This window comes from Macaca mulatta, chromosome 15 (assembly GCF_049350105.2).
Source record: "Macaca mulatta isolate MMU2019108-1 chromosome 15, T2T-MMU8v2.0, whole genome shotgun sequence".
Lineage (NCBI taxonomy): Eukaryota > Metazoa > Chordata > Mammalia > Primates > Cercopithecidae > Macaca > Macaca mulatta.
The window spans coordinates 59,797,510-59,818,431 of NC_133420.1; the positions used below are offsets into that span (position 1 = coordinate 59,797,510).

Below are 20,922 nucleotides of genomic sequence, written 5' to 3' on the forward strand. Positions count from 1 at the left end.
GCCCAGCGTCCTGGCCCTGAGCCTGGGTTTGGAGCCCTCAGTGTCTGCACAGACTGATTAGGGTAGCAGACGGGGCATCACAATGACTTTGAGGATGTAAGGGCTGTGTCACTGGCACCCAGGGACCCTGGAGCCCAGCTCTGCCCCAGGCCACTCCCAGCAGCCCCACCCTTCTGAGGGGGCCAAAAGCTGGAGGCCCTTAGCACCATCTCCCCTGAACCATGCCCTGCTCACTGCCAAAAACCCACCTTGGAGCCCTGCCCTTCAACCAGTCTTGCCACTCATTGCTTAGGGCTCAGGGCTCAGCCCTCCCAGATGGGTTATAGCTGGGAGGGGTTAGGTGCTCTGTTATGTGGAAAAATCACCCAATGAAATGTCAGGAGACCATTCCCACTCCTCCCCGACATTCACTTGAAATATGGGCATGCTTTGGATTTCATAGGTGGAAGGGAAAGGGCATTTGAGGTGCAAGAAACTGGGGGGAGGTGAGGAGCAAAGGCACAGAAGTGGGAAAAGATAAATTCTGCTTGGGAAATGCCAGCTGCAAGATGACTGTGATGTAGGGCACCTGAGGTGGGTGACGGAGGAGCTGGATGGGAGTGGGGGCAGAATTCAGGCTGTCTGAGATGCCAGTCTGTAAGTGATGGAGCAATGGTTTTATAAGAAATGATTCTGTGTCAATTGCAGAGATTCTTCACTGATGCATGTTGTTTGTACTTTTTTTTTTAACATCACAACATCATTTATTATGTGAATTTTTTACAATACCAACAAAAAATACAGAAATGCAATATATGAATACAGCTAAATGCAGAATGGTGACTTTTTTCTCTTCAAGAGGCTGTGATTCCCATTTCTAGTAAATTAAGAGACTGCATATAGGTAGAAACAGGTTGGTCATTAGCTTCACAATTTTGCCTGGAAATGATCTATACATGCATGTTCCCCCTGCTACTTACCATAAAGTGTAAAAAGGAGTTAAAGTTTCCTTGTTGGCTCCTACCATATGAAAGATGCTATATTCTATTTTAGCAGGGCCGATATATGGACACTATCTAAATTAAATGTTTTTACAAAAATGAAGTAGTAATGAGATTCCGGCTAAAGAGGGCACTAAATGAGAATAATATATATTTAAAGAATCCAAAACAAACAAACAAAAAGAGGGTGTTATAAAAAAGCTCTGGGTGCACTATAAGCATGTAGGGTTTTTTTTTCCACGTGTATTTTTAAACAATGGAAGTGTCAAAACATGGGTCAACTGTGTTATACTAAATTACATTGTATATGCTGCACTGAATGGAACCTTTGTATTATAATTATCATAGAGAAGCATAGTTTGCATCATATTATGGCCTTTTGTCCTCAATGAAAACCTTCCAGAGTCCTTTTATTTTGGAATATCCTGTAAACAATCAAACCGTCAGAACATGATTGTACAACAGTAAAATGTTCTCTTGCATTCAACTGAAGATAATCTGTTTAATAAAAAAAGAAAAAGAAAAAGAAAGGTAGAGCTGTTACTAAGCACACAACACCCTATAGACAATTGAAGGCATCTTAATCTCCATCAAGAACAACAACAACAAAAATAATGTTTGTCATGCTGTTAAATCCATCATTCTAGACAAAATGCGCAAATTGGTCAAACGGATCCAACAAACACTGATGTCCAAGCTGGCATATTGGCAGCTAATACGTAACTGGTGGTCAATAGAGAGTTTAAAAGATCCTCCTTTCTTCTTGTTCTTTTCCAAGGTTCTCGAAGAGTTCTGTTGTTCTAAAATACGTTGTTGAGCTTGCCGGTTTACTTTCTCGTCGTCTGATGACGTTTTTCCTCTAATTCTTTATGCTGTGCTTCCAAATTATTTTTCATTTGCTCATGGTGCCGCTGGAGCTCAACTTCAGAGTTCTTCAATTTTGAACTTTTTCTTTGACCTTCATCTCAAACATCTGCTCCATCTCCAGCTCCATCTTCTTCATTTTAGCTACATGCTCCCTTCTTTCTTCTTCCATTTGTGCCGGAGGGCTCTTAGTCAGCTGCCCTTTTTTCTTGTTGTTATCAATTCCATTATAAGTCACAGCTGCTAGTTTTTTGCTTCTGTAGTTCTCATAGTGGACATTATTAGTAACATCTTTCAAGTCCTGCATGTGTGTTCTTATCAACATATTTCTTAGAATTGTAAAATCACAATGTTCACCATTTTCAACTTTAGCAATACCCCAAGGATACTGCCTTCCTCTGATTGTTTTGCCATTAACTTCAGTGATAGTATTACTACCTACCACAGCAACAGGTAAATGGTCCTTTATCTTTTTAACAAGTTTATTTTCTTCTTTATTATCTGTTTCTAGAAATTCATGTATTTTAATTTTATGTTCTTGGATTTCTTTCCTTATCTGTTTTTAAACTGTTAGCATTCCTCTGGTGTGAGTGTGTCTGCTTTGGCAATAAGTGAGATGATACTCTTTCGTGCAAATGCTTCATAAACTCAATATTCAATGGTTTAAGTCCATGTCCTGAAGGAGCAATGAAGTGTAAACAACACTGCACCCTGTTATCAGGCATCTGACGTCTATTCACTCGAGATTCTGCATTTAGGTAGTCCTCAAATTTACTATTAATGTAGCTGATTGTAAGGCTGCCAGCAATTACTGTTATCACTGCATCTCCAAATCCTGGGGTATCAACTATTGTGAGCAGCAACTGAACACCACTTTCTTTGATTAAAACTTTGGATTGTTCCACCCACTACCATAGCGTGAATTCAAAACCAGATGTCTTAACTGATTTTCTGTATACTTGATTTGGGAGATTGGCAAATCCCACATAGCCTTCAAGGTTCTTCTGTTGAGATACCGAAGCGACATGAGGCTAGTGGCGGTTTGGTTGCCAGTGGAGCTGCAGGCGAGCAGGAAGAAGATGAGCCTTAAGTCTGAACCCCGAGGAATTCATGTGGATCAATCGGACCTCTCATGGTGCTGCTGTTGATGCTTCTCTCCTCAGCAGCAGCGGATCTCGCACTGTTTGGACTTTTTTTTTTTAAAAAGGAAAGTGATAATAAGAAAAAGATAATAGGCCGGGCACGGTGGCTCATGCCTGTAATCCCAGCACTTTGTGGGGCCGAACTGGGCGGATCACCTGAGGTCGGGAGTTCGAGACCAACCTGACCAACATGGAGAAACCCTGTCTCTACTAAAAATACAAAATTAGCCAGGCGTGTTGGCACATGCCTGTAATCCCAGCTACTCGGGAGACTGAGGCAGGAGAATCGCTTGAACCTGGGAGGCAGAGGTTGCGGTGAGCCAAGATTGTGCCATTGCACTCCAGCCTGGACAAGAGAGTGAGACGCCATCTCAAAAAAAAAAAGATAGTAGACACCATAGTGCTTCTGATGTGCCAGGCATTATTCCAAGCAGTTTGTATGTATTTACTCTTTAAATCCTCACATGAACTCGAGGAGAACAGTTCCATTATCCCGAATTACAGGTGAAGAAATAGGATGCTACGAGGTTAAGTGATGTGCTGGGGTCTCATGGCTAGTCTGCTTGTGTCACACGGTTTGAAGACTCAGTTAAAGAAAGATGTGAAGGTAGCAGGGCGTCCTAGAGGCACTCCTTGCCATAGCCCCAAATGGCAGCAACAGTCTCTAGACCCTTAGAAGATCCATTAAGAAAAGGAAGTGGGCCCTGAGGAATCATGGTGATTGCTGACCTCAGGCTGGGCTTGTGGGTTTCCCCATCACGTTCATGTGGGCATCACAGTAGCTCCATAAGGCAGGTGAGAGTCCATAGCCCAAGATGCAGATGTAAGCTTAGCCTCAGGGTGGCGAGTGGCCCACTGCAGATCTGCAGCACCATCCTGGGGAATGGCAGCTTGTACCAAGGCCACCTTGCTCTACCCTTTCTGAAAAATCCCCCTGTTCATGCTGACAGCGGTGCTCCCCTTGTTGCCTCCAAGTTCTGCGGCTCACAGCACCTGAGACTGGCAGGGCAGGTGCAGTTGGAAACCTGACCTGGGGATGGTGGCCTGGCTGCTCCGTTGTTGCACTGCACATCCCTGTGGAGGCCTCAACAGAAGGAGAGGGGCACTGCTGCCCTGGTTTCGTCTCATGGGCACGCCCTGCCTTGTTCTGTTATGCCTTGTTGCCTTGCCATTTACATATCTTGTCTCCTGGCTGATGACAGCTTCCATGTCATTAGGGATGATCTGGCTGGGAGACCAGGAAGACAGGGACCTCGTCAGCCTTGGCTCTTAGTCCTTAGCTCTGGTGTGGTGAATGGCATATCGTGGGGGCTCAGTCATTATTTACTGGATCAGGGAAAGAATGATTGACCCCTGGGAGCTGAGAGGTCTACATTGGAGTAACAGCCCCGCAAGCAACTAGTTGTGAGTCCTCAGGAAAGCCACTTAATGTCTCCGAGCCTCAGTTTGCCATTTGTAAAGTGGATGTGATAACGTTTGTTTTGAGTATTACAGATGACTGTCAAGGGGAAAATGTGTGACATGTCTTTGTAACCTGGAAAGGGCCTTACATAAAGATCTTTATCACCAGCATTATGATTATTATGATTACCATTGTTGTCGCTGTTAGTATGAGCATCCAGCCAGCATTAAAAACAAATGCATATGTAAGGACCAATTTTCCAGTGAGTGTTCCAATTCATGCAGGTGTTGGTCAATCAGTAAGCAATTTCTGAGGCCCTACTCTGCCCAGCCTTCTCCATGTTGTGGGTAGAAGGGAAAAGCATGACAACACAATCTTCTGGAACAAAAGCAAACATTAGGAGCCCAAAGGGTGGCTATTTTAGGAAGGGTGAGGGTGATGTTGGAGCAGAGACCAAGACACTGAGAACTTTGGTGAACCTGCAGTCTGTGACTCCATAGAGCTGCATGGATGTCCTGTCCTGCAGAAACTGTTGCTCAATAAAGCCGATGAAATGGATGTGTGTAGGAGGTTGGGTGGGGGAATAAGCAAAGCTCCTTGGCAGGAAAATGAGCTGGCATCTCAAACTTTAGTGTGTACCCGGATCATCAGGCATGTGTATTAAAAATGGAGCAGCTCTAGAGAATCTGATTTGGTAGGTCTGGAATAGCGCTTGGGAAGTGGCATTTTAACAAGCCCCCGGGTAGTTCTGATGCAGTGGTCTACATCTTTGAAAAGCACCACCCTGCGCCCAGGCGGGTCTCCAAGCCTCAGCTTCCAGCTGTCAAAACCCAGCCAAACAGAACTGCTTAAAAATGCACAGAACACAATGAGAGAGCACACATCTGAATTCTAGGTGATATTTTCAGATGCAACGAGACGTTATTTTTGTCCGTGTTGGGAGGAAGGTTCTTGGGGTTTAGTGAACCAGAGCGGAGTCTGTTGCTCCATGCTGCTCTAATTATGGTCCCTGAAGCTCTCAGTGGGAAGCAAAAACCAGAATATTCTTTCTGAAGATCTTGTGTGCTACCCTGGAAGGTCTGTTTTGCAAAATTAATCAGCTTTGGGCCAGTTTCTTATCTTGAACCATTTGAGATTTCTGAGCTGCAGTTGCAGAAAGCATGCTTAGGGAAAATCACATCTTCGTGTCTTTGTTTCTAGTGCACCGGTGGAGGCTCACTCATGGGCCAGGCCCAGGGTGGGAGGCAAAAATCAGAGAGGCGATCCTTGCCCTTGAAGGGGGACAAAAAAAGCAAATGTAGAGCTGGAACATGAAGGAGAATAAAAAAGTGTTGTTGGAAGGCTCAGTAAGGATCTTGAGAGAATAATATCAACCAAGGGGAAACCGGATAAGAAATCAGTTTCAAAATTTCCAGGATGAAACTGCTCCCTAAAAAGTAATTAGCGATATTAAATTCCTCCTCTCTCTAGCATGAATGAACCTTGGCCATTGAGGAAACACAGTGGAAAAGTTCCAGACCAAATCCTTTGCCTGAGAATATCCACCCAGATCTTAGTTGCAGCGGGCAATGAGGAAGTTGCTGGAAGAATGATTTCCAGCCTTCAGGGATCTTGTTTATCTTTCTGAAACAGGGAATGCCTTGGCAAATGAAATGAGGTGCTCTGTAGGAGACAGGGCAGAGAGAGTGGGCGTATTTATTGACATGAAACCCATTTCTCTCTTAGTCCAGACTTGCTGAGCATTCAGTCTTCTTAGCAGCAACAAGAATACTAGCAGCAGTCCCTTGGGGTGGCCAAGTCCTCGTGTTTCCGGAGCCTGTGTTTTCCTGTGTCTCCGGCCCTCCCTACAGCTTGATAAGGAATCACTATGCTTTGTAGATAGGATTGGAAGGCCCAGAGAAGCAAAGTGATTTGCCTGAGGCCACACAGCTGAACCCAGGCCATGTCTGCTTCTGACTGTAGCGTACTGAACTCTCCACTACAGACTATGGCCCCACGTTGTGGAATTCAGTGAACGCTTGGGTGTTTCAGGGAAGACTGTGGCACGTATGAGGTAGTTTGCTAAAAAAAGAAACCGAGCATCTCCGTGAGAATTTCCGCTCTCTTTCCTCCAGTTTTTTCCTCCCCCACCGAATCAATTAACAATTTCAAATTGTTCCCTAGTGCTTGGGCAGGTTTGTTTTATGATTATTATGATCATCGTTATTGTAGGGGGTGTTTCCTGAGCGATGTTAGAAAGAGGAGCTGTAGGCCGGGTGCAGTGGCTCGCACCTGTAATCCCAGCACTTTGGGAGGTCAAGGAGGGAGGATCATTTGAGCTCAGGAGTTCAAGACCAGCCTAAGCAACGTAATGAGACCTTTACCAATTTTTTTTTTTTTTTTTGAGATGGAGTCTCGCTCTGTTGCCCAGGCTGGAATACAGTGGTGCAATCTCGGCTCACTGCAACCTCTGCCTCCCAGATTCAAGTGATTCTCCTGCCTCAGCCTCCCAAATAGCTGGGATTATGGGTGCCTGTCACCACGCCCAGCTAATTTTCGTATTTTTAGTAGAGGCGTAGTTTCACCGTGTTGGCCAGGCTGGACTCAAACTCCTGACCTCATGATCCACCTGCCTCGGCCTCCCAAAGTACTGGGATTACAAGCATGAGCCACCGCACCTGGCCACCAACCATTAAAAAAAAAAATTAACCAAGCATGGTGGTGCAAGCCTGTGGTCCCAGCTACTTAGGAGGCTAAGGAGGGAGGATTGCTTGAGCCTGGGAGGTTGAGGCTGCAGTGAGCTGTCATCATACCACTGCACTCTGGCCTGGGTGACAGAGCAAGACTCTGTCTCAAAAAAAATAATAAAAAATAGAGAGCTGTTCAAGTAAAATCTTTCTAAAACCAACTCAGCAACTCAGCCAAGGGTCTTCCCTTTGGTCACACTGTTTGCGCTGTACTTGACTTTGACAGTCGCAGGCAGCTGGGGCTTGACATCCACTACCCCACACTTGCATCTCCGGGCTTAGCCTGGCAGTGCCCGCCTGAAAGTCGCAGCCTCCAGTGGGATATGGGAAGAAACCAGGAAACATTCACAATGACCAGCCCTTGGCCCATACTGGCCTTAACAGAGCTTCAAGAGACCATGGTTCCCTGAGGAAAATAAGGATGAGTTTTTAGTAGAGCTAACTTTGTTGTTTTAAAGAACACCCCTCACTTTGAGATGGTGCTCTTCCTTCCCTCCTCCTCCTCCCTTCTTATCATGTCCTTTCCAAAATGAAATTGTGGTGATAGCAGACATTAGGATTTGTTTATTGATTTATTTGTTTCATTATTATTTTCTTTTTTTTAAGAGACAGGGTCTTGCTTCATCTTCCAGGTTGGAGTGCAGTGGCATTTTCATAGCTTACTGCAGGCTCTAACTCCTAGGCTCAAGTGATCCTCCCACCTTAGCCTCCCAAGTAGCTGGAACTACAGATGTGTACCACCATGCGTGGCTAATTTCAATTTTTTTTTGTGGAGACGAGGTCTCACTCTGTTGCCCAAGCTGGTCCGAAACTCCTGGCCTCAAATGATCCTTCCTCTTTGGCCTCCCAAAGTGTTGGGATTACAGGTGTGAACCACTGCACCCAGCCCTTGTTTTGTTTTTTAATGGCCTTACTTGAGAAAATAAAATTTGACAGTCTACATTGATATTCTCATACATTTTGTTTTGTTTGGATATTGTGTATTTTATGACAGTCTGGGCAGCACTGTTATTGTTGTAGAAGTTTGTATGAGGTCAGCGGGGCACAGGGTGGAAGCAGTCAGTCCTGTTTACTAGGATCAGGGAGGATTTGGGGCAGAAAGTGACATGTGAGCTGAGCCTTGGAAAGCACAGTGAGAGGGTGCTCACTGGGGGACCAGAGGGCCATGAAAGCCTTTTGATCAGGGAGGGATGTGATAAGCTTTTCATTTTAGGGAGATCACTCTGGAGGGGAGGTGACCAGCAGAGGAGAGATAGCAGGCCTGGAAGCAGAGTCACCTGCCACAGTGAGGCCAGACACAAGCATGTGGCGGTGCGGTGCAGAGGCTGACATGGTTCTGTGGACACTCAGCGAGTAGAACATACAGGACTTGAGACTGGCTAGGTGCGAGGGGCCATGCAACAATGGAGTCTTGGACGGCTCCCAGTTTTCTGCCTTGGGGAACCTGCAGAGGTGAAAGTTGATACTAACATGAATGCAAATAACAATTGTCATGGTGACAGCTGATGTTTGCTGAGCCCTTCTTTGGACTGGGCACTTGCTGGGCACCATGCCTATCCAGAAGGCTTATGCAGAGAAAGCAGGTTTCTCAGAGTCAGAATCTAGAGCCCCTCTCTCACCCATTCATGTCTGTATTCTGCTTTCTGGGACACTGATCACATTTTAGGAGAAGATGGCAAGTCCAGGTTTGGACCTGTGGGTCACCCAGGTGGAGATGTGTGGTCTGGAGCTTCAGGGAGGTGGAGGTTAGGATTTGGGGTCGTCAGCCTATAGATGATGGTTGATGCTATCGGAGTGGGGAGGTCAGCTAGAAATACTCCCTGGGAAGAAGTGCTCTGCCCAGCAGAGAAAGAGGAGCTGTTCCATCTTTGTAGCCCCGATGTCTTAGCTGTGATTTGGGCCTGTGGATGTGCCTGGAATCACTGAAATGAGAAAAGGGGAGATTTGGGGGGCCGCACGGCCCTTCCTTGTTCCTCTTATTTTTTCTTGAGCTTTTTATGATGGGTGATTTCAGATGTATGCCTCAGTAGAAAGAGTAGGATAAGCTGCCTCCATGAGCCCATCCCCCAGCTTCAGCAATTAGCCAGCGCATGCCTGTCCCTTTCTTAATTGACTCTTCGCATTCCTACCCTCTGCATCCAGGCAGGTTTCTATTAATACTTTGGCGCTCCGGCTCTGCCCATTTCTCCTACCGTCTGCCTCAGCCAGACCGGGCTGGTCAGTCCTCAAACTGCCTTGTACCCATCCCCATCTCTCCCTGGCATTCCTACCTCACCTTCTAATTCAGACACTGTCCTGTCCCCCTCTTCTCGACTTGGGCAAAGCCTCTTGGTGCCACATTGGGTGGGGTCCCCAGGTCTGTTTTGTGTCCTGAGTTTATACCTGAGCCTCCTTGGTCAGGTCACTGTATAACTGTATGCCCCACTCAGAGCCCGTCAGCACCACTGCATGCTGTGTCTGAGGGGCCTGGGGCCACATGCTCCGTAGGACAGAGGTGGCCCCCTCAGCCTGGGATTGAAGGTCATGTGTAATTCAACCTCCGTCGGGTCAGGAGAAAACACTGGCCCCTCACCCTGTGTTGAAGCTTTAAGATTAAACTTGTTTCTTGAGAGGTTTTGTTTTGTTTTCTCTGTCCATTTGCTAAACAGGCCTAGTGTGCCCATTGCAGGTCCTAGGTTGAGAGGACCCCAGGTGATGGAGTGAGGCCCAGACGCTATGGCGAGGCCCTCAGGGGGCTGCTCTAGTCTCCTGGTGTTCATTGGTCTGCTTGGCTACAGAACCCTCCATTCCAACAAATTTGCTGGAAGTCCACATACAAAATCTCCAGAAGGGAACCCTTCTGGTTAAATGGTGGTGGAGACTCAGAGCCCTGCCCAGCAGGGCCATGCCGTATCAGTCTTTCTTCAAGAGGCCTCCTGAGGAACTGAGTTTGAGACCCCCAGGTTGGAGTCCTCACCTTCAAGGCCACCAAAGATCCCACCCAGGAATGAGGCCTTCTCTGCCATTCCCCACAGATGGAGCAGCTGGGGGTGCCGTCTTGTCTCCCGGTCAGCCTGAGCTCAGGGCCAGGCCCAAGAAAGGTGGCACAGGCATGGTTCTTGCCTTCAGGTAGGTCCACTCCAGGGCGATAAGGAGGTAGGGGGCGGGGGAGCCATTTGTGTCTACAAGAGGCTCGTTAATAAAAGACAGAGTGAAAACCATATAGAGGACACGTGGTGTACTGTGATGGAACAGGGAAAATTCTGCCCATCCCATGTGGTCTGTGGGCGGGCTCGGAGGCTGGGTTGCTGTGTGATGCCGCCTCCTAGGTAGCCGGGTTCATGCTCGCTGGATGAGCTTTTAGGTCCAAGCGTCTGCCAGCCATGTGGAAGCCCATTCCAGATGCTTGATCTGCTGTGTGCGCGCCCCTGGCTGGGTGCTGCTGTGACAGCTGAAGACGAAAGTCCCACCCCACCCGCCCCAAGTTAGATCTGTCGTACAGACGCTGGTTATGCACGTTTGGGGACTTTTTTTTTCTTCTTCCCTATGTGAAGTTTTAGTTTTTCAGTAAACAGTAATTAAAACAAATGTACACAGAGACAACAATGTCGCATTTTAATTTATTTATTTCAGCTGACTGCACCCGCCAGCCTCCTAGCGAAATTCCTTTGTTTTCTTCTTTATGCACGATATTAACAGTAGATCTCCCTGTGTAGTTTTGTGTTGACCCTGTTTCTAGAGAGTGTGGAGGATGCAGTGGGTGCGGCACACGAATTTTTTACTTTCTACCTGTAGAGTAGGTGATGCAGTTCCTGAGCTGTGGAAAATGAAGACGCTCCTGTCCTTCCTTTTCAAAAGCCTCCTCCTCCAAGATGCGTCTCCGGCCTCCTCAGTTCTAGTCACTGGCCTCTTCTAAGAAAGAAACTTTTCAGATGGATGTTGTCTCTGAATGAGCCTGGCTCAGGGTACAGCTCTTAGAACTTGCTTATAAGTAGGCTGGGCGCAGTGGCTCGCACCTGTAATCCTAGCACTTTGGGAGGCCAAGGCAGGTGGATTGCCTGAGCTCAGGAGTTCAAGACCAGCCTGGGCAACATGGTGAAACCCCATTTCTATTAAAAATACAGGAAGTTAGCTGGAGGTGGTGATGCACGCCTGTAATCCCAGCTACTTGGAAGGCTGAGGCAGTAGAGTTGGCTTGAACACGGGAGGCAGAGGTTACAGTGAGCTGAGATTGCACCACTGCACTCCAGAGTGAGACTCCGTCTCCAAAAACATGAAAATAAATAAAAAGAACTTACTTATAAGTGAATTCTGTCTTCCCTGCTCTTCCCAATCATCTACTCTTCCCCTCCCCAGCACTTTTTCTTATTGCTCTGAGTGTGTTGCTGGAAGTTTCTTTACCTGTGCCCTCACCCCGGGTGGCTGTGGGGATTCTGGGAAGGCAGTGATGCTTGCTGCCACTTCATCCTTGAGCTCCCCCCACCACCAAGATTCATGAGGTTGTGGGTGAGTGCACAGACAGGCTGGCCCCAAGCCCAGCTTCCCTCCTGCTGTCTGTGTGTCCTGGAGTTGGTTATGTAAACTCTTTGAGCTTCTCTTTCCACCTTTGTAAAATGGGGGTTGCTGTGGACATGCAGCTTCATGAGATGATGCTTGTGAAGTGTGCAGGATTTTCCCTGCCGCATAGCAAGCTTCAGGAGCTGAGTGCTATTATTATTATTTCTGCCTGCTGTTATTGCCACCCTAGGGGGCACTCAGCCCGTGTATGTTGTCCCTGGCATGTTGTTTGTGATCACAAAGTTCCCGGCATAAGAATAAAATTCTGTGTGCTCTGTTATGCAGGAGAACACACACACTCTTTGCCATCTATTTTCGAGCACCATGTATGGAATCTTGGTGGGGTGGCCTGAGTCATGGGCTGACAGGGGTGGGGGCCTGTAGATCTCAGACAAGCTGCACCACTTGGGTTCACAATGCAGCGCTTGGCCCAGACAACCCCTGGGATCCCTTGTTGACCTAATATTTCCTAAAATATGGGTATCTGGAGACTGAGCGCAGCATGGGGATGGGCCTTATCAGCTCCTGGCTGGGGAAGGTGAGTCAGCCCTGGGGTTTCATGCAAAGCTTCTAGGTGATTGCCTGACCTCCCTCTGTGCTTGCCTAAGGCTTGCAGGCTTTGGGGAGGGGAGCTGCCAGTTCCCATGCATATTGGGAGTAGGGATGCCGGTGGGAGGTCTCACCTGCTGCCTGCTCTAGCTGTTAAGGGGGGGGGTCTTGCAGAATCTGTGACTCTGCCCCTCCAACCACGGAGGCAGCTGGTAAATGGAGGCTGTGTCACGCAGAACGCAAGCATAAGGATGGAAACAGAGCCCTGGGGGGCAGGGTCTAAAAGCCTGGTTGTCATGTCAACAGATTGGCCCAAAATAGTGAGAAATAGCAAGGGGCAGGTCCCCATATGGTCCTGTTGTGACCACATCGCCCACTCCTTCCATGGCAGGGCTGGGCTGGGCCAGGCTGTTATAGGAATAAAATGGGGAGGGGGGCTTTGAGGATATCCCCCTACCATTTCCTCAGGAGAGACCAGACAGGGCAGGCGTGGTCCTGGTCCTTCACAGCTGTATAAATGTGAAGCCTGAGAAGGGAACCCATAAGCCAGAGCCCCCACCCCCAAGGCTGTGCTGTGACTGCCTTTATTTCCCCGATTGGGAAAATTCAGCAAACAGGTAGGAGCACTCCGTGCGTGCAGGTGCAGGGGCCCTGAGGCAGTACACGGAAGAGCTAACATCTCCCAAGTGTTCACCGGCACCGGCACTCTTCCCAGCCCTTTGAATGAATGAATTCATCTGACCTTCACAGTAACTGCATAATGTAAACACTATTATCATCCTTGTTTATGGGGAAGGAAACTGAAGTTAAAAGTCTGCCCAAGGTCCTTCAGCTAGTAAGTGGGATACTTGAAGTCAGACATCTGGCTCCAGAGCCGGACCCTTGACTCTTAAGCTACAGAGATGTAGGAGAGAGACAGGGGCTCCATGGACCTTCCCCAACAGAGGGTGCTGACTCAGCCCATGGAAGGAACATCTTATCTGGCAAAGACTTCCAGAAGAAAGCAAGATGCATGGACTTGGCCAGGCAAAGGGGATGGGACACAGGTGTCATGGCGAAGCCACATACCCTCTTAAGGGTTTGGGGACCTATGGCTGGGGAAAGAAGACTTAGGGCTGGGGGAGGAGACCGAGACCGGCTCAGCTCCATTGCTGTGTACTCTGGGCAACCTCCTTCTCTCGCGCAACTCATTTCCTTATCAATACAACCTCCAGCCTCCTGTCCATCCAGGAATTGGCCCTCTAGATATGGGGCCATTTTGTGCTTTTGTATATCATTATTTAGTTCCATTTAGATTTCTCTTTAGTTTTTTTGGGTTTTTTTGTTTTTTGTTTTTTTTTGTAAAGTATCATTTGGAAAATGCTTTCCTGACCTGGCAGAGAACAAAGGCATGGATTCTCTCTCCCTACCAAGCTCAAAGAATAGGGAGGAATGGGCTGGCCACGGTGGCTCATGCCTGTAATCCTAGCACTTTGAGAGGCTGAGGTGGGCAGATCGCTTGAACTCAGGAGTTTGAGACCAACCCGGGCAACATGGTGAAACCCTCTCTCTACTAAAAATTACAAAAAAGTAGCTGGGGGTGGTGGTGCACACCTATAGTCCCAGCTACTCGAGAGGCTGAAGTGGGAGGATCACTGGAGCCCTGGGTGGTCAAGGCTGTAGTGAGCTAAGATGGCGCCACTGCACTCCAGCCTGGGCAACAGAGTGAGACCCTATTGCAGAAAAACAACAACAAAAGAATCGGGGGAATGGATTTCTCCCCCCATTTTACAGATGAGAAAACTGTGTTTTAGAGAGGCCTGGAGATTTGTCCTGGGGAAAGTATTACCTTCCTGATTTTTTTTTTTTTTTTTTGAGACAGAGTCTCGCTCTGTTGCCCAGGCTGGAGTGCAGTGGTGTGATCTCAGCTCACTGCAAGCCCTGCCTCCCGGGTTCACGCCATTCTGCTGCCTCAGCCTCCCGAGTATGTGGGACTACAGGTGCCTGCCACCATGCCCGGCTGATTTTTTTGTATTTTTAGTAGAAACGGGGTTTCACCATGTTACCCAGGTTGGATTTCCTGACCTTGTGATCTGCCCGCCTCGGCCTCCCAAAGTGCTAGGATTACAGGCGTGAGCCACCGCGCCCAGCCCCCTGATTGTTTTTTTAATTGTGACAAAATATGCATAGACTAAATTGACAATTTTAATCATTTTTTAAATATACAGCTCAGCAGCATTAAGTACATTTACGTTGTTGTACGACCATCACCACTATCTATTCCCAGAACTTCTGGGAATATCAAACTGAAACTTCATACTCATTAAACACTAGCTCCCCAGTCCCCTCTCCCTCGCCCCTGGCGACCACGGTTCTTCTTCCTGTCTCCATGAAGTTGACTACCTTAGGTATCTCATATAGGTGGAATCATACAGTATTTGTCCTTCTGTGTCTGCCTTATTTATTTTCCTGCTAGTTTTTTTTTTTTTTTTTTTAATTGCAAGAAAAACTGGGTTCAAATAGTTTTCAAGTTTCAGGAAGGGTTTGTTAAACTTAATAAGAAAACTGAGTAACAATTTCACAGCAAGGTTGCTATTCAGAGAAAAAAATAATACTTTTTTCCTGCATGAAAGTGAATGAACCCGAAAAAGGCCTTCTGTCCTGTCTGCAGGCTTTGTGAAGGTAGTTTTCTTTGTCTTTGGATCTGAGAAAGGGCCCAGGAGCCTGTGACAGGTGTTTATGGAGCAGAGTTCTGAGGAGGGGACAGTTTGGGGCCTCATGTAGCCTTACTTTTCCCTGTGTCTGAGCAGGGAGTGCCTCGTGGTTGGAACCTGGGCACCCTGCTCACGGTAGGCCACCCTTCTTCACCCTGTCCCTTTGGCTGACTTCTCCTTATGCATCAAGACTCTGCAAAGGCACCAAGCACCCCGCCCCTGCAGGAAGGCTTCCCTGATTCCTGGCACTGCATCTGGCGGCTGGCTCTGGACTCCACACCCTCTGCTGCCCCTTTCATGGTATGCTGTCCCATCTGCTGCAGTCTAAATGTTTCCTTCCCCACTCCCAGAGTCATATGTTGAAATACTAGCCCCCAAAGTGATGGTATTAGGAGGCAGAGCCTTTGGGAAGTGGGGTGATTAGGTCACGAGGGTAGAGCCCTCATGAATGGATCCCGCCTTATAAAAGAGGTGCAAGGGAGCTTGTTCTCCTCTCCCGCTATGTAAGGACACAGCCAGAAGGCGCCGTCCATAAACCAGGAAAGCAGCCTTCACTAGACACCAAATCTGCTGGCGCCTTGATCTCAAACTTTCCGGCCTCCAGAACGGTTGGAAATGAATTTCTGTTGTTTCTCATCTGCCCAGTTTGTGGTTTTTTGTGATAGAAGCCCAAGTAGACTAAGACACCCTCCTCTGTGGTGACTGTGCCCTCTCTCATCCCCGCTGGCATGTGAGCTCCCTGAGAACGGAGCTCTGACCTGTTTCCTCCTGTTTGCCAAGTGCCTGGCAGATCTTGGCCTGATCCTCGGTAAACGCCTAGCACATCAAACAATAAATTCAGCATTCATGGTTAGCAAAGGGCTCGGGCTTCTGCCCCATGCAGCTCCCTCGAGTGCCATGGTTAGGCCTTCCCAGCATTACTTCCCTGTTATACAAAGGGAGGACCAGGCCTGAGAGCTGCTCCCCTATCAGATGTGGACTTTGGCTTTCACCTCTGGGGATGGGCTGCCCTGTGCAGGTCTGCACCTCCCTCTGGCCTTCCAAAGGCTGCTGCTCTTCAAATTGTGCCAGCCACCTGGTCGAGAGGTCCTGCCAAGGGGCTTCCCCAGGGGTTATGCTCCTAAATGCACTGGTCCCAAACTGCTGCCTCAAGAGCCACAGGAGCCTTCCCTGGGCCCCACCCCTCCAGCGAATTCCTCTCCTAGAGCCCCTCCCCTCCCCTCCCAGCACTTGGTGGTATCTACTGCTCTGTCCGTCTAGCAAGGTTCCAAGCTGAAACCCCTTTGCCCCCTTTCCTAGGCAGGGACAGGCCTCACATTCTTCCGTGAATCCAGAGGCAGCACCAGGTGCCAGCCCCTGCGCACGCAGTGTGGTGATGGGCTTGGGGACTCCTTAGCAGGCTCTCAGCCATGGGGTGGGAGGCGGCCCAGAATTGAGTCCTGGGGCTAGACACTGGGAAGGTGCATTAGGACCTCAGATGTGGAGGAGCTGGGACCTGGGAGCAGGATGTTGAGATGGGAACACAGCTATGCTCAAGGCTGCTTGTGCAGCCTGGACCCCAGAACTCCCTTACAACCTCCAAATGTGGGCAACACTGTGTTTGTGGGGTCAGATCTGAGATGCTGGGGTGTTGGGGAAATCGCCCCTGGGAAGGGCCTCTGGAAACAGGTGCCTGCGGCAGCTTGTGATGCAGAGAGGCAGAAGGACTTACGCCAGGCTCGGAGAATTGGAGCCCTTGAGTAGAGTCCCCGGTCACAGTGATGTGTGACAGCAGCCCAGCCCTCATCTGTCAGGTGGGGGAGTGACCACCATGTCCCCAGCTGGAGGACAAGCGAGGCACATAATTCACTCCAGCTGAGTCGCTGCAGATGGAGGGCGGGCACCTGAGGAATGAGCGTGGCCACGGAGATGGGGTGAGGACCCACCCTGCAGCCACCCTTCATCTCCGAGCAGGCGCCCAGCAGGTGTTAGCACATAGGGGAGCTGTCGGGATAGCTCTGGCCCGTGTGCCAGGAAGGACTGTCAGATTCGGGGACATGGCTCCCAAGGGAAAGTCGGTAGCGTGGGCAGCTGGCCAGTGCCTCACCAGCCTTGTGCCCAGTGCTGGACTCAGCAGTGTCCTCTGGGCCCAGCACCCCCTCCTGGCTTCTCTACCTCAGAGGGTCCTGGTGGCCCAGACTCACACAGCGCCTGAAGGAAGGAAGCTAGGACTCCCCCGTCTCCCAGAGGTTACTCTTCCTCTTGTTCCTGATCTGACCCCTTCCCCCTGCACTTGCCGTTGCCCCTGGACCACTGTACTGGTCTCTCACCCCTCCCCATGCCCTGCCCTTCCTCACTTGAATAACGCCCTTCAAGTGGCTGCCAGGGTCGTCTTCCCTGTCCTCAGCTCTGCTGATGTCATGATCAGGTCAAAGCACTCTTAAGAAGTTCCAGGGTTTAATGGGTGCAGAGCTTTTCTGTTCAGGATGATGAAAACATTCTGGAAATAGATAGTGGTGATGGTTATACAACATGGTGAGTGCACTTAATGCCAGTGAATTGTTCACTTAAAAATAATTAGAATGGCCAGGCATGGTGGCTCACGCTTGTAATCCCAGAGCTTTAGGAGCCCTAGGTGGGAAGATCACTTGAGCCCAGGAGGTCAAAGCTGCAGTGGGTTGTGATTGTACCACTCCACTCCAGCCTGGGCAACAGAGTGAGACCCTGTCTCCAAAAAAGAAAAAATAAATAACTAAAATAAAATGGTGAAACAAAAGGAAACTCGCTATGGACTGAAGAATAAGGGGCAACCTCCTTAAGCTGGCACTGGCCGGCTCAGGGCCTACCAGAGGCTGCCCCAGCCTCCCTTTCCAGTCTCACCCCTCACATCTCCCATTCACGCTTTTAGTGCTCCAACCTGGAGAGTTACTGGACTTGCTGTTCTAAGACATATCCTCACTTTCCCTGGCCCTTTGCCTTTCCTTATGGATTCTCAGGATTAGAATCTATTCCTTCACTTGGTGAAATAATCATTTCTACAACACTCTCCTGCAGGCTTCTCACTGCTCTCGAAGGCCTTTCACCCTATCTCTGGCCAGCTCTAAAGAGATGGCCTCATTCCTAAGAGCATAAGGTTTGGAGGATGATAGTCTGGGTTTGAATGCAGGCTTCATGGCTTACCAGTCGTGTGATCTTGAACTTGTCAGTTAAGCTCCCTGAACCTGTCTTTCCTCCTCTGTTAAATGAATGTTAATAATGGTATCTACCCCATGGGGTCATTACAAATATTAAATGAGATATGTTATGAATAGTAAGTGAGCTAATGCATATAAAGAATTTAGCTTATTTCCTGGCACATAGGTCAGTATTAAATAAATGTTAGCTGGATATGTATAAATTGAACCAAAATCTGGCCTTGAGTGCAGACAAAAACACAGACTTGTAGGCTGGAAGGGATCTGAGAGATCATCTGTGGCAGTCATAGTAGGCTCCCTGGTATCTGGTTCTCTCCTCACTTAGTAAGTTGCACTTTGTGTCCCTGCTACTTGGGTGGGGCCATGCCTGTCTCATGGGCCGTGTCCAGTCAATGAGGTCAATTTAATTGCTGGCTGAACCTCTCCAGAGTTTTCATTTTCCTTCCCCATTGGCAACTGGCTGCATTCAAGATGGCAGTTATTCCATTAACTTGGGCTCCTAGGTATCTGGGATGTGTCAAGCACCCACCCTTGCTTGAGAGAGGAATCAACTTTTCCTGGGGTGACCCACTGAAATTTAGGGGTTGTTCGTTGCCAAAATATAGCCTGCTTTGCTTTGCTAACTCTGATGAATGACAAATCTGTTAACTCAACATTTTTGTTTTTTAAGTGAAGCACAGATGAGGTGGGGTCACAGAGTGAGGCAGTGGCAGGTCTGGAGCTGACATCCTGTGCCTGACATAGCTGGTTTATTCTTTCTTCGATCTCTTTCCTCGTCAGTCTTCCCCATCATTGACCTCCCATGAAGGAGACTACTGAGATGGACCCATTTGAACGAGTCTTGTTGACATCATGAATTGGTCAAACCTACGCCTCACAGACCTTTGGCTAATGAATTCCCCAGTGGACACACGTCTTTCCCAGGGTTGCTAGGCCAAGTTGCTTGCCAAGCCATCCACCAGCACTTCACGCCTGGACCAATGCACCCACCTGTCCCCAGCTTCCTTCCTCCCCATTGGGCCTTCCTCCTCTGCCCCAGCTGCCAGAAGCATCTGTGTAAAGCAAGTGCCTCTTCCCTCTCGGCACTCCCCTGGTGAAAGTGCTGCAGTGACTTCTCTGCTGCCTGAAGGAAAGAAAACCACACCTTCCTGTGTTCAATGTTCCCGTTGTGCTGGCTCAAGCCAGTCTGACCCCACCCATCCCTTCTCCATCCTGTGCTCCTGCTAGTGAACAGGATGGACCTTTTCTCTGAGGTGCCCTGCACCTTCCTATTTCAAAGCCTTCACTCTTGCTGGTAACTCATTCTGGTGTGCCCTCCCACCACTTCAGTCTCCCGCTCCTCTTGCAAGGCTCAGCTCAAATGCCGCCTCCTCCAAGAAGTCTTGGCAGAATATCTCAGTGTGATTTGAATAGTCCTTCCCTTTTTTGTGTGACTTATGTCTCTGCCATTGCTCCCACTTCTATCCTGCCCCGTGTTATGGCTGTTTGAATCTTCTCTTCCCTCCTGAACAGAAAGCTCCCTGATGGCCAAGACTGTATGTCACCTTTTATGTGTCCTCAGCATCTACCATGGGACCTGGTTCTTCATCACCTAGGGGGCGTTTATGGGATGAATGAATATTCTCTAACTCCAGGTCCAACCCTCCATTACACCATTTACTACATGTTTCTAAATTATTTCTGTATCTCTGACCCACTCCAGATTATAAATCCCATGAGAGCAAGGATCCAGTCTTACCCATCTCATCTTCCCCTACCTAGCTCAGGCGCCCAGCCAATGTTGAACCAATGTGCCCCACAACTGTGGAATGGAAAGGAGTGGCGATGGCTTGGTGGCACACATAGTTGGAGTTTGGAATCTCTTAAGAGGGCGATCCCGCCCCCACCCCCGGAGAAGGGCTGCCAACATGTGATATTTGCACAAACCTGCAGAAAAGAGCACCGACATCCTGACCGGCAGCCCGAGCACACTTTGTGTTTGTGACCCTGCCTTTTAAAAATGTCACACCTGCATATGTGGGGAGGCTTACCGACAGCTAATTAGGAGACGCAGTTTGTATCTCCCAGTCTTTGAGAAACATTTTGTAAATTGGGTAATTGGCTTTAACAGTGCAGAGGAGAGATGTGTGCTATGGCTCCATCATCCTCAAATAACACAGTCTGCAGCCGGCCAAGAATTCAGAGTGACAGCTTCAGGGAGAATACAGAAATGCCAGTTTTTCTCAGTGTTCAGGATGGACAGCCTGGCTCTCTGGAGACTTTTAGAAGCAGATGGTCTGTCCATCACCCCGGGGAAGGGGTGTGAAAAACTCAAGATGGCTGGAGTTAATAAGCTGTTTGGGACAGAGCTATGGATATGACTACTTTTATTTCAGGCTCTACCCACCAGCAGTGATTGTATCTGCCAGGCAGCAGTAATTTAGTCCAGCCAGGATGTATTAAACACCTGTTTGGAGCCAAAATCTTTGATAGGCGTAGGGGGACCGAAGGGAATAAGACAACTTAGTTCAGCAGGGCATGATGACTCATGCCTGTAATCCTAGCACTTTGGAAGGCCAAGGTGGAAGGATTGCTTGATCCCGGGAGTTCAAGTCCAGGAGTTCAAGACCAGTTTAGGCAACATTGTGAGACATGTCTCTGCAAAAAATTAAAAAATTAGTGTGGTGGTGGTGGTGTGCACCTGTGGTCCCAGGTACTAAGGAGGCTGAGGTGGGAGGATCATTTGAGCCCAGGAGGTTGAGGCTACTGTGAGCCACGATGGTACCACTTAACTCTAGCTTGAGTGACAGGGGGAGATCCTGTCTTAAAAAAAAAAAAAAAAAAAAAAAAGGCAGCCAAGCTCAGTACACCTTAGTTA

The 20,922-nt window shown here is 48.6% G+C and overlaps 1 protein-coding gene and 1 pseudogene across 2 annotated transcripts in view; one reads left to right on the forward strand and one right to left on the reverse strand.

Moving 5' to 3' along the window:
- Positions 1-20,922, forward strand: part of GABBR2 (gamma-aminobutyric acid type B receptor subunit 2) — a 416,683-nt gene that overhangs the window by 97,670 nt on the left and 298,091 nt on the right. The gene's annotated exons all lie outside the window — the stretch shown is intronic.
- LOC715220 (septin-7-like) lies at positions 1,602-9,592 on the reverse strand (annotated as a pseudogene). Its single transcript, XR_013405132.1, has 4 exons — positions 9,497-9,592; positions 4,017-4,060; positions 2,977-3,033; positions 1,602-2,861 (listed from the first exon to the last, which is right to left on the reverse strand). The product of XR_013405132.1 is annotated as a septin-7-like (transcript).